Here is a 16,723-nt window from a genome sequence, read left to right on the forward strand (position 1 = left end):
TTTGTGATCATTTAGTTTTCGTGACTTATAACAAACAAATTTTCCATCTTTCATAAGGAATCCACCAAATCCTCTCTTTCAAGAATCTATACACACCATAAACTCTTTGTCTAGATCTGTGATATTTAACACTATAACATTCATCAACAATGCTTCAATTGCTCAAAACTTGATGCACATTCTTTTGTCCATTCAAATTTCTTACCTTGTCTCTATAGTGGCATAATAGAATATGCAATCCGAGAGAAGTTCCTGATGAACCTATTGTAGTAACCTAATAGCCCCATGAATGATCTTACCTCATCTACATTTCTAAGATCTTCCAGTCCATGATAGCCCTTATCTTTTTTGGATCCACTGTGATTCCTTCCTTGGAAACATGTCCCAAGTAATGTACCTATGTCTGAAAGAAACTATATTTACCAAGCTTAGCATACAACTAATGCTCTCCCAACAATTTCAATATTGTTGTTAACTGTTCGACATGTTCTTCTTCATTCTTAGAATCTAGCAAGATGTCATCAATGAATAAAATAATAAACTTTTCCAGATAAGGATGCAATACACTGTTCATCAAGCACATAAAAGTAGTTGGAGAATTAGTTAAACCAAATGGAACTACAAAAAACTCATAATGCACATACCTAGTATGGAAAGTTTTCTTGTAAATTTACTCTTCCTTCATGTGTACCTAATGGTATCATGATCTCAGATCAATCTTTGAGAACACTGTTTCGCCCTTCAACTGGTTGAAAAGGTCATCAATCCTTGGCAATGGATATTTGTTCTTAATGGTCACCTTTTTCAACTTCCCGTAATAAATGCATAACCTAAGAGTACCATCCTTCTTCTTTACAATCAACATTGGTGAACCCCACAGTGATACACATGGCCTAATGTATCCCTTATCAATGATTCATTTCAACTATAACTTCATCTCTACTAACTCTGGTGTGCTCATCTTGTATGGTGCCTGTTAGTGTCAGTGTCTTCACACTGCCATCAGTGATCAAAATTCACTCTTTTGCATTCATATTAGGAGTCCCATTCTTAATGAGTTGCATTCCATTAGGTCATGGATCAACTAATGGTAGGCACATTCCAGTTTTTTCCCTCATGACACATATTTGCTGACCACTTTTCATGTGTGATTTAGTCAATGGTTCAGGTCCAGGTTCATTTTCAGTCTAGTTCAACAAATAGGTCTTAGGTCTCAGGGTTTCGGTTTCATTAGGTATTAGTTCTTCACCATGTCAAATTTTTAGTAACCATTGACCAATAAGGGTCAACGAATACATGACGAAGACAATAACCATCAAGTAACTTTAGCTTTCATAATTTGGAAATTTAATAAATTTTTCACCTCAAAACCAGTTTCAGATGAAAACAGAGCATTGTTTTCTATTTGTAAATTTTATGTAATTTCATCATTTCTCATATGTAATTTAGAAGTCTCATGATGCTTCTAGTCACCTGCTGATATTTCCAAGACATGCCACTGCAAAAGCAAAAGATCATCAAGCATTAGTTCGTCAATTTTAAGCAAAAAGTCAAGCATCCAAAAAACAAAGCATTTGAAAAAAGCTAAAGGACGTTATAAAGTGGGTTTTGTAGAGTGAAAAATTAAAAGTGCCCTAAAAGCCATTTCATGCTCAAGTTAATTCATTGTTGGAGTTGAATTTTATGAGAAAAATAGCGATTTTTAGGGATCATTGAGCAGAATGAAGAAACTATTGTGTTTTTGGAGGAAATTGCCCAGTGCTACGCACCAAAACTTGGCACTACACACAGGAAAGGTGCTATGCACCTGGGCATTTTCTCCTTTGTTTTTGGAACGGGCACTATGCAAAGGAGCTACGCTACACACCTGGGAAGTGCGCTACATACCTACCATCTCAACTACCAATTACTACTAATTGCATCAAGTTGCTCCAAAACACCCAAATTTCTCCATTTGCAAGTAAGTAATATCACTTTCCTTGTAGACAAGAGTTGTTGATTAGTTTTTGGGTTGTGTTGTCTCTCTAAACATTAAACCCTAATTGTTGTTGTCTATCAAATACAATCATTACTGTTGTTGTCCCATATCATCCTTCATTACTTCCCTACAACTCATCCTCCCATACATAATCCCCTCCCTAAAATTTTCCCTACAATACTCTCAAAACCTATCATTACTCCTAGACCTATACTCATATATCCTAAACCCTACCATACTCCCAAACCCTATACCATTCATTAACCCTACTTATTCCCCACATCCCTTTCCCATTCTTGTTCACCCTCACCTACTTTCCTATTTAAAATCTCTTCATACTCATCATACCCTTACTCACCAATCCATCACTCCTCATTTACCATAAACACAAACATCAGAACAATAATGGAGAGGGATAGTGAGTATGAAATGGAGGAAGAGACACATAGTGACAGTTCCAGAGAGAGAGGAGCCCACCAATTTGAGAGAGCTACAAGCCTGCCCATTTTCCCTTTCTTGTTTCAGACATCAATCATGTTTTACTTTTTTTGAAATGGTGGAAAGGGTAAAATCCCATCATGAATTAGCAAGGTTGTTTGTGACACATTTGGAGGACAAAAATGAGGTAAACCTTGCTAGAGTCACATTCACTTTGTCACCAGCTATCATTTCAAAGGCTATAGGTATTCCAAATGTGGGTGAAAAGTGGAACAAAGGTCAATACATTGACAGGGAGTACTATGAGCCTTACATTAAGGCTAAATATCATAACAAACTCAATAGAGAATTCCCCTTTAAATTCTTGGAGGAAAGTTTTGCTCCATTAATGAAGATCATCATCAAGTATTTTACTTGTGAAGGTAGGTTCTCCAGACTGTATGCCTACCACATTATATTGCTGATGTATTTCACTAGGGTGAGAATGATGAATAGCCCCTACTTCATATTTAGAAACATAGAGAAGATGGCATTCATTTTAAAGAAGAAATCATACCCCCAACAGCTAACCAACATCTACCACTTTTCTATGATTAAAATCATTGTCTTACATCAGCTGAACCTACTTAACATACCATGGGAGACCTTCATTTCTCATGAAGTGTTCAAAAGCCCTCAAGTATTTTCATCAGTGCCTCATGAAGAAGTTGGAACTTTAGAACAGCAAGAGGTCGAAGAGACTGAAACCGTGGGAGTGCCAGTGTTTGTGACCTATGAGAGAGGCACTAGGAAACTTTTTGCAGCTACCAGGTGAGTATTATCTCCACAAGGAGTGGAAGGGGTCTTTCCTTCATCTTCAGGCCACAGGCAAATGCTATCTCCACAAGGAGTGGAAGGGGCTTTGCCTTTATCTTCAGCTAAACAGGTACAAGTTGGGTAGCATAGCAAGGGAAAAGATAAAGGCAAGGGAAAAATGCATGAGAAGGATCCTAGTGATGGGCAAGAGAGGGACTTTGACCTGGTTGATAATGAGGAGACACAAGGAGTTTATGTCATTGATTTGGAGATTCAAGGTACGAAGATAAATAAAGACATGATCATCAAAGAGGAAGAGGCTGATATACAAGCCTTGTCAGTCAATTTAGAGAGGGAAAAGTGGATCATCAATTATCTTGAGCAAGAAAGCAAGCAATTGACTGACAAGCAAGTCCTTAGGGAGTTGCAAATGATCAAGGAGAACCGACAAAAGGCAAAGAAGGAAAAGGTCAAGGTGACCACCATTGAGAAAGAGATTGAGAATGACCAGGAAACTTGGCTTGAAAGGGTTAACATACACCTTGAAAAGCTTCTTGAGAAGGCCAATAAAGAAAAGAAGATGCTTCGTCGCATGGCCTATCACTATATGACCCAGAACAAAATATGCAATATAAGGATGAGGAAACTTAAGGCAAGGTTGAGGAAGGCCTTGAGGAGAAAAAAAGGAGCATGAAAAGCTAAAAATCTTGGTTGAGGCCTCACTAGCCCATCAAAGCAACTAATGAGGGAAGCTTTGTGCCAAATTTGGGCAAGTTTTGGTGAAATTTTGTCATTTTCAAATTTTGAAATTTTCCAACACATGAAATTGCATTAGGTGCTTTTGACTAGGACAATTTTTGGAGAAATGGCTTGCATATTTAGATTCAGCATGATGAGAACATAAATCCTTGAAATTTGTAGCAATTTTAGAGCAAATCTTGGTCACCTAAAGGTCAAAAACCATCAAAAAATGACCTCTCTGCCTCTTTTTGGACACACAAGAAGCAGTCTTAGGAGGTTCCACTTTTGAGGGTGAAAATGTCCTCCAAATGAAGCAATTCAAGATGTTCCAAAAGATAGATAGATGGAGCTTTCCAACGAGCTATCTTGGGCTAACTTTGGTTAAGGAGAAGACCTCCAAAATCAGCTGAGAAGTGGTGCTACGCATAGGACAGGTGGCGCTACACATAGAACGAGTTTGCTCAAAAATCCAAATTTCACCTAGTTTTTCTACAAGTTGACTTTTTCTCTCATTTTGGATGAATTTATGATTTCAAATGATGTTGTACCATGTAAATGTAAATTTAAAATGACCTTAGAAGGTAGATTCATCATTTTGAAGTGGTTTGGGGGTGAATGAATCACTTTCCATGGTTTTAGAGGCAAGTTGTTCCACTGCCTATATTCCTGTTCCAAGTTTATATATGGTTGAAACAATCCCTTATCTCTTGGATTCGACCCCTGATGGCTAGCATAGGTGGTTTTCATGTCTATATTATGTATTTTCTTCCTCATTTGTAAAGGTTGGACTCTTGTGGATGCTTTGAGCTACATTGTACATCTCTACAACAATTTGACAAGGAAATAAACCAGGATTTGCAACTATTTTTGTGGGATTCTTGTGGTAATGTGTTTTTGCATTGTTTATACTTCTATCATTATTTTTTCTCATGTGTTATATGTACCAAAATCTATTTCATTCTTCTTAACTAAATGAAATCAAGATATATAGGTGGAATACATTCGTAACAATGCTCTTCCTTGGGAATACATTTAGTTTTTGATGTTTTCAGCTGTCTGAAGAGGACTCATGATCCTTGCATGCCCTCCTGAGCTCCTCACCAGTCTTATACCTACCATCTCACTGAATTCCAAGTTCCAAAACACCTACCTATCTCGCCCCACACAACATCCTGCAATTCTGACTTGATTTCCCGGACCCAGAGCTGCCTGCTCCATTTGATCCAGCAACAAAACCTTAAAAATCAACCAAAAACCCTAGAGCTACTATACCTAGCCTAAAATCCATATTTTATTCAGTCATCTCAACTGAGATTGACAAGGAGAGAGCCCTCTCCTGACCTGGTAGGGCTAGCTACCAGGTTAATCTTGGTTTGTGGTTATCCTAAGATTGCCTCCCTTCAGCCTGAGGTCGATCTAGGCTCTAACAGTGCCTTTGATGATGATGCTGCCCCTAGTACCAACTCAATGGAGAAGTCCACTTCCCTGTGAGGTGGAAACTCTAAAATATTTGCTATAAACACATCTTGTAACTATTGCATGATCATGTGTACCTACTCAATACCTCTGCATCATCATCATCACACTTACCTTTACCACTAGAAATATGCACTACAAATAACACACACCCTTTTCTGCGATTTCTCTTTTCCTACATAGCTGTCACCATTCTAATTGATGTTTCCTTCCTCTTACCATGCAATATTATTTATTTTCCATTTTCCACCTTAGTCCTATGAAGATACAACCAGTCTATACCCAAATGCATAATATATGATCCTAATGAGTACAATACATTTAGATGGGTTGATGTATGCATACCATTCAACTCAAATACACAATCTCTTACCTAGTGATGCATTCTCTTCTTTGTGCTTGTAGCCAACTGCACTAAACAAGATTCTGCATGTACTTCTTTATTCAAACCACACTTACCCACCATTTCAAGATTAATATAACTATAATTAGATCTAGGGTAAGCCTACTGTCCATCTCAATAATAGAGGCCTAGTGACCCACCTACCTATTATCCAATTTTGCATAGATACGAGTAATGCTCTTCCCACATCCCAAACAGTATGTGCCTCCTGTGCACTATAGATCTGAGGCCTACCACCCTAATACTGTAGACAATCTCTCTTGAGATGCTCCTTGCCACATATCGAACACTACAACAATATCATACCATCACCTCTATTCTTCTGCCCTACAGGTTGTGACCCATGTCCCTGTTTAACTATGTTGAACTTCTTATAAGGTGAAACATTTTCTTTATCACCTACATCTTAAGTCCATTTTCTTTTTGGCTGCCATTTACCTTTAGCTTTTTGTTTCCCCTTCCAACCCTGTTTTGATTCTTTCTTACACTTTGACTACTCATAACAGTGCTTCAATTTCCCAATAACTTCCTCAAGCGATCGAGGCTCATCATACTGATTCCAATATCTAAATGCTAATGACAATCCACTAACAAAGCTCTGAACATTGACCTTCTCATCTTTAAGATACATTACATACCTAAAAAAATCCTACAACTTGGTTGTATACTCCTAATTTGTCATCGACCCCTTATTTAGCTAATATAATTCCTGGGCTTTGTTTTTGTATTACCTCTCTGACAAGTATTTCTTCATGAAGAGTCTCTTGAATTCATGCGAACTCAACTCTTCTATCCTCATGTCTCTGACTTGTTTCAAATATTCCCACTAGATGTCGACTTTCCCTTTGAGGGTAAAGATATCTGTTATGGCCATCATATTCTTGGTGTACTCATTCATCTCAAATACTTTCTTCATCCCAACTAGATATGCCTCTACATCCTCTGACTTCTTCAAACCCCCTTCAAAGGTAGGTGGATTGGCTTTCTTGAAATCATCTGGAAAATATCCCCTATCACTCTTCCTAAAAGGATGATAACGACGACAATCATAGTGCCTGTCAAAACTAGAATTAGAATAAAACGTGTGTACATTGCCTCTCCTATCTAGAGTATACAAGATCCTACCATATCTAATCATGTCATCCATATCTGACCTATTCCCACCATGAAATCTACTTCCATATGCCCCGTTAGTATTTTCCTCCTTCCCATGGCTGATCCGAAGAAGTACATGTCTCTGCAATTATAGAAAACTATGAAGGATTACTGCATTGCATTATGCTTTCTTCTCATGTGCCTAGATGATTCTGTCATTATCTACCTTGCAAATTCTCATTTCTTCATTCAAACTTCTCATTCAATCTACTAAGTTAGAAGAGTTCCCAATACCATGTTTCTCATCTAATCCATAGGGAGAGTCTTATGAACCATAGTCTACCATCTTTCTATTCATCTTTGATCTTATTCCTCCATGTATACCATATTAGCTTAAACCAAAACATAACATAATCAACATACATCAGTATAGTTCTAGGGAGGATATATAATCTATAAGATCAACCAGATTAACACAATTCATGTATAAAAATAATCATAGTAGTATATGAACATAATTTCAACCATTGTCTAGTTATCAATGCATGACCATACTAATCACATACCATGACTCATCCAAAAAAACTATCACCATGTCAATATATGTATAACAACATATAAAAACTAACATTCATAACCAATGCATAACCGAAATACACTCATGATGACCACATCCAACAATAACGCCATCAACTTTCACATGGAAACACAACTGTAACCATGACCACCACCATGCATACACAACAAGCACATAAAAAATAAGTATAAGGAACACATATGCAATCAATTTGTATGAATTACCAACAAACCACCCATCTAGTCCAAGGGGTGAACCATGCTCTAATACCACTCTATAAAACTCATCTCCCACATTTACCCAAATTAACCAATCCCCTAGGGTAAACATGTAATGAGAGGCTACTATGATGTGATTCAATTCCCCATGTATAGTTAAGGAAGTGAAACCAGAAAAACAAAACCATTTTGACCTTCCACACATGCTATAGAAGCTTCAAGAGCCAACCAACCTTTCTAGGTTACCAACCCTTGAGACAACTTGACATTTCACTGATTTGGACCCTCAACCACTCCCATGCCAAGCCATCCATGTGACATAGGCCTTCCAGTCACTCCCACAGCAATCCATGCTAACGCATATGGATTTTCTCAACCAATTCTAAGCCAGCGGCCCTAGATTCTGAGCCACTTTTTTAGGGCTAGGTCTCAGGCCACTAGCCATAACTTCATGAAACTTTTATAAATGATAAATAACAATGGAATAAGGATACTAATGCAATCACTGGTACAAGTACTTGATATGACCCCTACTAGCCATGACAAGTATTTCGTCAAACATGTCACAAATATGTAATATACAAGTCATAACAATAGATCTGAGCATAGGGGTCTCATACTTATATGAGAGTCATAAATAATCATTTTTTCTCTACCACAATACGTGCATTATCATGTATTAGGTCATATATTCATTTTACATTCATTTGGAAATCAAAACATGATGAATTCCATACATCAAGTCTATCATAAAACATACTCATAACTATCATATAACCAACAAAAATAACAAGGATAAAACAACCATAAAAATCACATATGAACTAATACATTTACACATGAAATACCAAAGAGAGGGGTCTCTTAATAATGAATGCATAAGCCAACTAGGTTTGATACTTCCACAAACCACCTACCCACAGATTGGGATGAACCAAATATTTCTTTTAGCTAATCACCCTTGTGCCATATGCCAAGCATGAATGTGGGACTCACAACAAAACAAACCAAGGCTTCTTCAAGATTTATCATATATCCCACCAAGGGATTGCTAGGCCTAAAACCTCATCAATACAACCAGGTTGTACCGTAATCCCCACCAGATCACTAGGCCCTAAATAAGAATGGAAGCCTCCATATCTCTCCATCTAAACTGTGAGTAATTTGTTTGTCTCAACCTCTCGGATTTACCATGTATCCCACCATTATCGATTAAGGAATTCCTAGTCCCAATCAAGGGTACTCACCTATGAGCTATACTATGTATCCCACCATTACTGATCAAGGGATTCATAGGCTCAATTGATGTGTTCACAACCAAGCTTTACTGTCTATCCCATCCCAAGATTCCTATGCCTTGTGAATAATCCTGAGACCACCCCACTCAGCTTCAAGTCCATCTAGAAATCTATTAGGTCCCTATAATACTAGTGACTCCCCCATTAATATTGCCATTATATCCCTTATTGTTATTATTGTGCCCCAATTGTCTGCATACTGTTATTAGTGTGCCCCATAGAAGCCCACTATTGTTATTTTTGTCCCCTTATATTATTATTGTTATGTCGACTTTGAATATATTGTGACCCCTTAGATTCCTATATATACAAAGGAGGTTCAGTCATTTGTATCATCCAAGAATTGTTCATTTATGTAATGTAAAGGAGGTTTCCCCCTCGAAGTGATCGATTTTGAAGTTGTTGATCTATTTATTTTATCTTTTTGTGAGTTGGTTCATAACATTTGGTATCAGAGGTTTGGATTCTAGGGTTTCACTGCTCCAAACAAGTCATTGTGGCATTTTTGCTATAAAAATTTTCTTGCGACATTTCAGAAGCTAAAAAAAAAACTATTTGAGCCTAAATCTCGATGATCCTCGGGTCCAAATTTCAAATCTTGTCTCACCATATTTTAGGAGATATGATTTAAGAAAGCTAGGGTTTTTGTTGGCTCCCTAATTACATCCCAAACGGGTGAACTTGGGAAAATTGTTACAAACTCCTCTCTGAGTATCAGATTGAAGTAAGAAGTTACAAAAAGAGGATGGACTATAATTTTATGTGCATAGTTTTCAGGTCTAAAGGTTGAAACAGTGGTACGTGACACTTCGTACAAGTTTGCTCTACTCAGAAAATGTATAATCAGGTCATCTTGGGAGATTAGGCATAACGCTTTCTTGGAGAATCTAATTTCAATAAAACTGGTGGCATTGGAAAGAGGACTCAGAGGGCTATGATTTTTCAAAATTTCAGACCTTGGAGATCCAAAATCTCAGAGATACATCAAATTCAATATCGAGCTCCTACAAAGTGAAAAAAGGTGTGTAGTTTTTTTAAAATTTAGCATAAATTTTGTTTGAAAAAATAGTTTGAAGGAATTCAAAGGCATAGAGAAACATAATTACAATTAATGGATGCTCCAAAGAAATAAAATGGAAACACTTAGTAAGTAACCGGAAATCTCTAACATGAATCATGAAGAAGAGGAAGAAATGCAACATGATATATCAAAATTACGAGACCAAGTGCAACAAAATTCACTTTCACAAAAAGTAACAGAAGCTAAGATGGATGGCCTGGAAGATAATATGGATGGTTTAAAGAAAGGCATGGAAGCTAAGATGAATGACATGGAAGCTAAGATGGATGGTCTAAAGAAAGGCGTGGAAGCTAATATGGAAGGCAAAATGGAAGATTTGAAGAGAAGTTTGACAAAGTTGCTACAAGAAATGCTTACTAATGGTGAAAGGGTAGTAAAGGAAACTCATGATGAGAACAAAAGAAATGTTAATCATGATTTCATAGACTCTAACATTGCATTGAAGACCCAACATGTTCCAAAGCTCGATATGAGGAAGTTTGATGGCAAGGATCCCGTAACATGGATACTACAGATGGAGTAATATTTCGATCTCCATAATGTGCAAAACAGACAAAAGGTATGCATTGCAGCTTTATATTTGGAACCAAATCAGTTTGTATGGTATCAATGGCTTTTCTCTAGTAAACAAATTGTCACTTGGGTAATTTTTATGGAAGAAATGATAGCACATTATGAGGATACAAAAAGAAACACATTTTTTAGCAAATTGACAAATCTCAAACAAAATGGTTCAATGATGGAGGACATTGAGGACTTCCAAAAATTGAATATAAGGGTAAAAGGAATTCCATATGAACATAGGAATGATGTGTTCATAGGGACTTTAAAGGATAACATCCAAAATAAGGTTCCCCTTTGGGAACATGCTTCATTGGAGAAGGCATTCAGGTTGGCAAGAAAAATGGAAAGAAAAATTATGGCAACTAGGAAGCCTACCACTCACAACTATAAAGAGGGAAGTGTTTTTTCCCCTAGCCTTCCACAACCTAAAAGGTTGACACCACAACAATTGGAAAAAAAAAAAAGAAAAAGGGCTTTGTTACAGTTGTGATAGAAAATACACTAAAGGTCATAAGTGTGCTAAGAAGAAATTATTTTACATATATTTTCAAGAGGAGCAAGAAAACGAACAAGAAATGTCAAAAGAAAAGGATACAAACTAGGAACAAACCCTAGAGAAAGAAAAAATCAATACAACCATATCTTGTAATGCATTGGATGGAATTACCACTCCTCAAACGATCAAGATAGAAGGACATATCAAGAAGAAAAAGGTATTAGTGTTGATTGATTCAGGTAGTACCCATAATTTTATTCATTGTAAGATAGCCAAGGAATTGAATTTCTTCCTATATTCAGCACCGGAGTGTCAGGTGATGGTTGGAAGTGGAGGAACCATAAATTTCTCTAGAAAGTGCCATAATATCAAGCTATCCATGGGAGAATATGTATTGAATAACCCAATTCTTTCCATTCCAATGGGTGGTATTGATGTTGTACTAGGAGTCTAATGGCTACAATCCTTGGGTACAATAACTTTTAATTTTCAAGAAATTTTCATGAAATTTTGTTCGGAAGGAAATGAAGTTGAATTAAGGGGTATCATAGGGAAACCAGGACAGATAATCAGCTCTAACGGAATGACAAAGCTTCCAAAAAAAGAACAATGAGGCACAATTGCACAATTATGTTCGCTGGAGGTTTCCACATCAAAATCAAATATTTCTCTAGATCTCCAAAAAGTCTTGGACAATCATTCCAAGGTATTTGAGACTCCCAAAGGCCTCCCACCTATTCATAATCATGAGCATGTTATTCATTTGATTCCAGGAAGTGTTCCTCCAAAAATCAGGCCTTACAGATATCCATGTGCCCAAAAGAGTGAAATTGAACGTATCATTGCAGAAATGCTAGAGGTTAGTACAATTCAACCTAGTCAAAGCTCTTTCTCTGCTCCAGTGATATTGGTACACAAGAAGGATCGATCATGGTGCATGTGTCCAGATTATAGGGAGCTCAACAAGATCACTATTAAAGATAAATTTCCCATTCCTGTTATTGATGAGTTATTGGATGAATTGCATGGATCAATTTTCTTCACAAAGTTGGATCTTCGTTCAGGATATCATCAAATTAGAACAAAGACTAAAGACATTCTGAAAACAACATTTACAACTCGAGGGTCATTATGAGTTTTTGGTCATGCCTTTTGGCCTTACCAATGCACCTTCTACATTTCAAGGTTTGATGAATTCCATTTTCAAACCCTTCCTTAGAAAATTTGTGTTAGTATACTTTGATGATATAATAATCTACAACAAGTCTTGGAAGGATCATGTTGAACATGTTGACAACGTGCTCAAACCATTAGAGGAGAAGCAATTATATGCAAAAAGCTCCAAATGTTTCTTTGGAGTACAAGAGGTGGAATATCTAGGTCATATTGTATCTCATGAAGGTGTTAGGGTAGACCCTAACGAAATTAAATCCATTAAGGAATGGAAAATCCCCACATCCATAGAGCATCTAAGAGGATTTCTTGGATTGAAAGGGTATTATCGCAAGTTTGTTAAGAATTATGGGAGAATAGAAGCACCTCTAACAACATTACTGAAGAAAGATGCATTTTCATGGACTCTAGAAGCAACAAAGGCATTTGAACATCTTAAAGAGGTAATGTGCCAAGCATCGGTCTTAGCTACATTGGACTTCAAAAAAACTTTTATTGTGGAATGTGAGGCCTCAGGAAATGGAATTGGTGTCGTTTTGATGCAAGAAGAAAGACCCACTACTTTCAAAAGTCATCCAATCAAAGGAGAGTATTTACACAAAGCTATTTATTAGAAGGAAATGTTGGAAATACTACATGCACTTAAGAACTGGCGACCCTACCTAATGGGAAGACACTTCAAGGTAAAAACAGATCATGATAGTCTTAAATAATTTTTAGAACAAATATTATCTTCGGAAGAGCAGCAAAAATGGGTCACAAAGATTTTAGGTTACGAATTTGAAATCATCTACAAAAATGGGAAGAAAAATGTTGTGGCAGATGCACTCTCAATAAAGGATGAGCATGTGGAAGCATTGCTTTGTTCCATTTCTATTATCCAACCAGATTGGATAAACAAAGCAAGGGATGAATGGAAGACTGACAAAGAAGTGTGGGCATTCATTCAAAAGTTACAACAAGATCCCAATACATCTAGTACATTTAGCTCGAAAAATGATTCGTTATGGTACAAAGATCGCTTTTACCTATGTCAGAATTCCCAACTCAAACAAAATATTATTATGGAATTGCAAACTTCTCCCTTAGGAGGGCACTTAGGATTTTTAAAAACTTACCACAGGGTTAAGAAGGAATTTTTTTGGGATGGTATTAAATCGGATATTCAAACGTTTGTGACAGAATGTTTGGTTTTCCAACAAAATAAAGTTGAAACAAGTAAGACCCCAGGTCTATTACAACCTTTATCCATTCTAGGCCAACATTGGGAGGAGCTTTCAATGGATTTTATCAAAGGTTTACCCAAGTCCAAGGGAAAGAGTGTAATCATGGTGGTAGTTGACATACTTACCAATTATGCACACTTTTGTGCCTTATCTCGTCAAATTAAAGCCAGTATAATTTCTACTGCATTTATGGAAACAATTCAAAAGCTACATGGAAAACCAAAGATTATTGTAAGCAACAGAGATCCCATTTTCACTGGAAATTTTTTGATAGAATTATTTTCTTGTCTCGGTAATGAGTTAGCTCATAACTCATCTTATCATCCTCAATCTGATGGGAAAACTGAGATAGTAAAAAAATGTTTGGAAGGATATCTTTGTTGCCTTGTCTTTGATAAATAAAAATGGGTAAAATGGTTGCCTTTGGTTGAATGGTGGTATAACACTTCCATACTACAACACAAATGATCCCATTTATGGCACTTTATGGATATCATCCACCATCCATCACATCATATTTAAGAGAAAATTCTAAGTTTCAAGCAGTGGAAGATCACATTGAGCATCAAGAACAAGTTCTCCAACTCTTAAAGGATAACCTCACTTTGGCACAGAATAGAATAAAACAATAGGAATATCAACATCGCAGTAAAAGAAGTTTTGATATAGGTGACTGTCTATTCCTACGGCTACAACCATTTAAAAAAATGTCCCTCAAGAAAACTAAGAAGGATAATATATTATCACCAAAGTATTATGGTACATACAAGGTGTTGCAAAAGATTGGTACTATGGCATACAAATTGGAGCTTCCTGCAGGTTCCCGAGTGCACCCAGTTTTCCATGTTTCATGTTTAAAGAAGGTTATAGGTGATAAGATCCTAGTTCAAACAATATTGCTAGAAATTTATGAGGAAGGAAAAATAATATTGGAACATGAAGCAGTCACAGAAAAAAGAACTCGACAGCTACAAAATCGATCGATTTCAGAGTATTTCATCAAGTGGAAGAACTTACCCACTGAAGATTGCACATGGGAGGATGATAATTTTATACAGAAGCATCTAGAACTACTCAAGCATTGAGGACAACACATTTTTAAAGGAGAGAGGCATGTTAGGTATAATACTAGTGATTCCCCCATTACTATTGTCATTATGGCCCTTATTGTTATTATTGTGCCCCTATTGTCCCGATATTTTTATTAGTGTGCCCCATAGAAGCCCACTATTTCTATTGTTGTGCCCTTATATTATTATTTTTATATCGACTTTGATTATATTGTGACCCCTTAGACTCCTATATATAGAAATAAGGTTTAGTCATTTGTATCATCCAAGAATTGTTCATTTGTGTAATGTAAAGGAGGTTTCCCCCTTGAAGAGGCTGAGTTTGAAGTCGTTGATCTATATTTTATATCTTTTTGTGAGCTGGTTCATAAAAAAAAACATCTCAACTAAATACAAGATAACCCACCACACCATGTCTATCCAAAAATGGAAAGGCATGGCTGAAGAAAATTGTCACACTTGCAAGTAATCCTGGTATAGCTGCTTGATGTTGCTATTCCTTACTTGATCTTTGATTCCCTTTTCCTTCTTTGTCTTTTCTTTACTTTTCTCAATCCAATGCTAGAATTATCCAGGAATTCTCTAAGTGTCCAAGAGTATGATAGAGAGAGAGTAGAGAAAGATAGCTCCAAAAATGAACTAACAAAAAGGTACCAATTAATCCTCAAAAGCCTTTTTATTAATGAGGCCTCTACTTCCTTCAATTTTCCATTATTTTCCTTCATTTTCCTCCTCACATGCAATCTATGACCTTTCACTTTCATTTTATCCTAATTTCCATTATTTTCATAAATAAAATGACAATTAATTCCTCTTTTCCTTTCTAAAGCCTTTTTCATTTCCTTTTCCAATTTCTTTAGCCATAATAAACAAAATGAACACCCAACTAGGATGTGTTGCTCAACATTCAATTGGGAATATGTGTCCCATGACACTGGTTATTATTTTTCTTTTATTAACATTATTACATGGATTTTTGACTAGGGTTTTTACAATCCTCTACCTCTTAGAACTATACATTGTGTAGTCTTCGACGATAGTCTCCTTCTCCACCTACACATTGAGCCACCTCCTAGTACGAATCATCATTCTAATTGCTTAGCATTTCCAAATACACAGTTCATGGTTCCTCCTGCCCTCGATTGTGCATTATGCAATTGCAATGGGCAATGAAGCCTCCCTATGTCACAAACTTACCCAACTATGTAGTCTCCCAAGCCTCCTTTTCAACTACTACACATTATGCAATTATAGTGTGGAACCTTTCCTCCTTTCCTCCCTAACTTGATCAACTATCCAATTATCTCATATGGTGCACCTCCTACTATGCATTATGCAATTCTAGTGACCAATATGTAAAATTTGGGTTACTGAAACCCTCAACTTCGCAATTCACTAGGGATATCCCTCAATCATTGTGCATTGCATAGTTACAATGACTAGTGTTGTTCCTTTTACTGACTAAAACCCCTCACTACACAGTACCTTGTTCTATATTGCCTTGTATTGTGAATTACATAGTTCCCGTGGATAATGAGGCCATTCCTCATTCCCTGTGATGCTTCACTATGCAATCTCTACCTCCTTTTCCTTGAGCACTGGTCAATATGCATCCTCAGTTAGCAAGCTCGTCACCTTTTCTCCTAGACTTCCCCACTACAAAAAACCTTAATAATCCTTTCCTAACTACATGTTGCGTAGGTCTAGTGGATAGTGAGGCCATCACTGGGTCCCTATAGTCCTCAATTATGCAATTCTTAGCTTCTTAATCTCAAAACCCTTACTTATTGCCTCATGATAGTCCGTATCTTTCCATGAGTAGGCAAAGGTAAAATAGATGATTTTTGGATTAATGTTGGTTTTTCATGAGTGGAATTCATTTACATGTATTATCATATCAAAATGGCATGGATATGCTAAAGGGAAGTCTTCAAAGAGAGGCTACAATAGATCACTTGCAAGGAAGATGCACCAAAGGGACCATCATGAAGAACTTGAAGGGATCTTGGACCAAGGAAAAGATGTGGAAACTCATGCTAACATGGAAGGTTTTGAAAATAATTTAGACCCTTTGGAGGGTGAAGATAAAGAACA

This window comes from Pinus tabuliformis, chromosome 6 (assembly GCF_031772625.1).
Source record: "Pinus tabuliformis cultivar Carrire ecotype Pingquan chromosome 6, CPIR1, whole genome shotgun sequence".
Classification (NCBI taxonomy): domain Eukaryota; kingdom Viridiplantae; phylum Streptophyta; class Pinopsida; order Pinales; family Pinaceae; genus Pinus; species Pinus tabuliformis.